Here is a 5,409-nt window from a genome sequence, read left to right on the forward strand (position 1 = left end):
CTCTTTCTCTCAACTTCCCTGCTAGGATTTGTTTAGAGAACCCCAAATTAGAAAGAAAATGAGGCCCAAACTCCTTATTTATAGGAATTCATCTTAATTTTTGCCCCTCTAAATCTTGTTGGACAACCCCCCTTCAGAATATTTGGACTTGGTTTCAAATAGAAAAGGTGGTCCACAGGAAAAACTTTAGTGAAAAATTAGGCATATAAATTTCGGCCCCTTCCATTGCCCAAGGACAGCCCCTCGCTGTAAATTACACACGTCTCAATTCTCCCAGGTAACCCCCTGGCATGGATAAACCACTCCTCTTATTCCTACACTATGATACACTATACTATCTACTACTCTCGTTTGTTAAGCAAATCACGACAGATTTTGACAAAATTTTAGGGAGGCCTACTTGGGATCCTAACCTACCCTAAAGCACAATTTGGGACTCTAGATCACTGGTTTCATAGGGTTTTTAATCAAATCAAGTATATTTGGGTTTGGTCAAAATGGGGTGTCTACAATATCACCTCACCATAAAATGAATAAGACTAAGAGATCATGCCATTCAAGCACCCCGTGAGGACAACTTTTCTTATTGCAATCTTATAACCAGAAATAACTAATATATATATATATATATATATATATATATATAATATTATCACTTAAAATACTAATTAACCAAGATTTCTCAAACCTCACAACATAATACAATTCTCAACATATGCTCAAACACATTCAATTTTCTAATTATGATGTAAAACCTGTCTACCTCACAATACATGCCTTGCAATCATGATAAAAAACGCTCAATAAAGCTACCATCCTCAAATTTCCATATGAATAAATTGAGAAAACACCAAAGCAGGCACAATTGTTTAAACAGTACAATTATTAAAAGGAACACAAGAGTCATTTATAAAACCCATATTAGTCACAAGTATGCCTTGATGCTTCTCAACATGTCTAATCTTTAATGTTATGACCATCTACTGTCAGAAACTCTTTTTTTTAATAAATGAACTACTGCCAACAAGAATAACCACATCATGAATAAAAGCACTATTGTTCATATGGTTGTTCCTATTTTTAACAGTTCATCTGTGAGATTCCTCATGCAGTATTCTATCCTAAAGACAGACTTATAATGGAAATTTACAAAAATGTTGTTATAATCTTGAAAACATTCATCTGAACCTATTAAAGCTAAATTAGAATCATTCAAATTTCAGAATTTGACTAAACTAAATAATGGAGTGAAGTTGTCAGCCCTAAAAAATGCCATGATTCCAAATTCCGGATAATGTTGTCAGATTGGAAGTTGATTCATACATCATGCACTACAACCAAAAGATTTGAAATTATTCCACAAAAGCTGAACACAAGGCAATCATCCTATGGTAACTTTCAAACATCACCCTAGCTATCATGGGGAAATATCTGAATCAAAGATTAGATAACTAAGGGAATAAAAACAACAAATAACTTCTAAAGATCCTAAGCTCGCATAAAAATATTACAGATAAACTTGTAAGTAAGATCTGAACATTTCAAGCAAAAGGAATAAGTTAATAGAAGCTTAGGACAATAGCATCATTACAGCCATGCTTCTTTTGACCTTTGAAAATATTCATAGATCAAAATCAATTTGAATGACAGAGTCTTTGACCCATGCTCTAAAATTTTAGACACCAAACCCTCCTTATGATCTTTTTGGGGAATGAAGATACAGTGAGCAATGAGCAAGGGCTTTAATGCAGTCTAAAAAAAAACATTTGCTCTTTTTTTTTTTACAATAACAATACAACTATTTCAATACCAACTACCAGATAACCATTGAAATCACTACAAGTTAATTACAAAACATAAAAGAAAATCGTATTTCAAGTATGACAAAGTATTAGTAAAAACCAATTGAAAATAACCTTTGAAAACAAATATACTCCAAATCATCTTCGACTGAACATCTGACATATTTAGAGAAAATTACAAATCTCCAGAGAAACTACACCTGTAACAACATATTATACTTGCACTCAAAGTCTAAGAATTAAACTACGAATTCAATTCACACACCATAAAAGAATTCTTCTTTATTTCACCTCCTCTTTTCAACAAACTAAACCCTCATACACCAAAAAAAGCAAACAAACTTTTATTAATACGACTCTTAATTTCAGTCAATGAATTATTTCTTACTGTTATGCCCAAAAGACGATCACTCAAGCTAGTTCCATATGCATCAGAAGGGACATACAAGCCTATCCAACCAAATCAAGTGAATTCAAGAGAAATTTCAAAAAATAAAGTGCTATTTGTCTCAAAAATTGCTCTTCTACCATTATATTTAAAATTTTGATGCAAAGGAAACAAATCAAATTCCTCAAGAAGTCCATAATAATTTTACATTTATAAAATTACACCATGCTGTTCTATAGTTTAAAAAATCATTTTTAGCCAAATAATTGCAATCAGAATATTTTGTTCCTTAAATATTCTTCCATTTACACCGTAGAAGAGTCTATCAACAGCACACAACATTACAAAACAAAACACTTTCATTGCTATGCCTCTGAATAATAGAATTCTCAAACAAGAATTCCTATATTGATTTTCCATCATATTCCATAACCAGTGAAACTGAGGTAGAATTATATAAGCCAACAAGACAATTAACTACACATCAAGAAAATTAAAACCAAAGCATAAGATTAATCTCGATATTAGTAAACAACAAAATAAGCCAATCCTTGGAAAAAATATAGTTAGAGCATAAGATCAATGCAAACATTAACAACGAGATATCCAGGAAATTGTAACAAAACATAAGATCACTCCATAAATTGAAGAATCTTTCAGGAAAATCAAGAAATTCTATACAGAACTTAAGAGATTTCAGCTCACTCTCTGTCTTTGAAGAAATCAGTTAATAATGCAAATCTCATGAATAAAAAAAATCAAAGAAAGCTGGAAAAGGAAAATTATTACCTGTAACCGCTCCTTATTCTCACCTCCAATTCAAGAAGGAAAATCAATTACGAGCTGATTTTGCTGGAACGGACAAATGAAGCACTATGAGTTCCAATTACCTCCTCTGATGTCTTTGCGTAGATGACTTCGGAGCAAATCAAGCAAGGAATTTGATCAGATCTGAGGTTTATGAGAACTCGAAGGAAAGAAAATGAGATTCGAACAAAGAAAATAGTGTAGATCTAAAATCAAGGAGTTAAGGTTAGGGTTTCAAGAAGAAGATCTAAGGAAAAAATGTATTAAAAGATGGATCAAGGCTCTAAAGACAGAAATCCGGCAAGGATTCCGGCCGGAGTTCCGGCGATCCTATCGGAGAAGATGAATGAGGAAGAAAACCCTAAGGCTCTGTTTGGTTGCAAAAAGTTAGGGAAGACGGCTGAGCATTTCTAGGAATATGAAATACCAAATGTTGTTTGGTTGTCATTTTTTAGCTAAAATCCCATTGGACTTCTAGACATGGAAGAGACATAATTATTAGCTTTTGGCTTAGGTGGCGCCTATATGGCGGGATTGTCCCCTCCCCTACTTTTCCAATGCCAAACCTTGTTTTTGGTAAAATTTAGAGGGGAGAAGAGTAGAATATGAAATGCCATGTGTAATCATTACTTTTTTCTCTCTTTCTCTCTTCCACTATTTATTTTGTTAATGACACCCCTCCATTCTCCCACATGCTTTGACATCTAACCAAACACACTACCAAAATTCCCTCTAATCTTCTCAGACAAGTCTACACCTATCCCACCCTTGTCACCTCCTTGTTGACTACTACTTCCACTAAAATCTCATCTAACCAAACAGAGCCAATAACTTCTTCCTCTCTCTCTCTCTCTCTCTCTCTCTCTCTCTCTCTCTCTCAAACCCTCTCTAATTTAATGGGGGAGAAAACCCTAGTCGAATGAAACTCTTCCCCCTCTTTTCAGCTCTATTCAATCCCTTTTATAAAGGAAAATGATATTTTCGTCCCCCTTCTTCCCTACTAGACAACCCTACTTGATGGAATTTGACCTTATTTTCTCATTGCAAAGGGGGTGGTCCGAGTAAGGGAAAGGGGTTGGTATTTAGATACTCTTTTGTCACACAGGAGATTGGTATTGGCACTCTCTCCTTGTTTAAATCACCCCCTGTTGCACTACACTACACTACACTACGAACTAGGCTCGTCTTATTAGAATTTTCATCGGATTATCATAAAACTTTGCAGAGACCTACGTGGGATCCTAAGCTACTTTATGACTAGTTTCGGGACACTAGCTAATTTGAAGAATTTTTATTCACATATGGGGTGTCTACAGTATTTTTCGCTTGTTTTTTTACATATGGGGTGTCTATCAACTAATTTAGGATTCGGTCAAAATGAGGTGTCTACAGTATTTTTTCCTTGTTTTTTTTATAAGTCAATAAAAGAGAAAAGTACAGAATACGGCCATTTATTGCAGCATAGTACGAAATGCGAACACCTTTTATCTTATCGACGAAACATGCACGATTCTTCAAAACCAGGTGGAAAAAAGACCCCAATGCCCTTCCTGACATAATCAGAGCCCAGATAGCTTCCTCGTTTTTGGTGGAAGGCGGTACTTGCCATGATTATCTTTGCATGCACCTTTTTTGCTAAAAACCTTGTCATTCTTTGGTTCGTTTGAACATGTATTTGAATCCAAAAACCTTGGGTTCGTTTTAATCTTGGCTGGCAACAATAGGCGGAGACGGGTGGATCCTTGACACGTGGACAGATTTTGATGGAATGGTGACCTCTTTCTTTACTGCTGGCTTGGATTTGGTTTGAACATGTGTTTGAACCCAAAAAACCTCGGGTTCATTTAAATCTTAGCTATCACCCATAAGTAGAGACCGTTGGATATTTGACAAGTGGACATTTTTTAATGTACTCGAGATATTCCGGTGGCGTACTCGATATGTTTGAACCTAGAAATTCTGGCAGCGTACTTGATATTCCGACGGAGTACTAGAGATTTTGGCAGTGTACTCTATACTCCAGCGGCGTACTTGATGTTTGAACAAGTGTTTAGACCCAAAAATTCTGGCAGTGCACTTGATATTCTGCGCGACATACTCGAGATTCCGGCATCGTACTCTATATTCCGACGGCGTACTTGATATGTTTGAACAAGTGCTTGAACCCAGAAATTTCAGAAGCGCACCTGATATTCTATGCAACGTACTCAAGACTCCGGCGGCGTACTTGATATGTTTGAACATAGAAATCATGGCAGCGTATTTGATATTCCGGCGGCGTGCCTGATGGCTTGACTCGAAGGATATACACAAACCGAATACCGGCAACGTTCCAAACAATCTTTAAATTTCACGCTCGCTTTACATAAGGGAAACAATGTTTATATGTGATAACGACAACATCTATTTGAA

Source organism: Tasmannia lanceolata, unplaced genomic scaffold (assembly GCF_043159265.1).
Source record: "Tasmannia lanceolata isolate RefF3 unplaced genomic scaffold, GAP_Taslan_0.1 ptg000006l, whole genome shotgun sequence".
Classification (NCBI taxonomy): domain Eukaryota; kingdom Viridiplantae; phylum Streptophyta; class Magnoliopsida; order Canellales; family Winteraceae; genus Tasmannia; species Tasmannia lanceolata.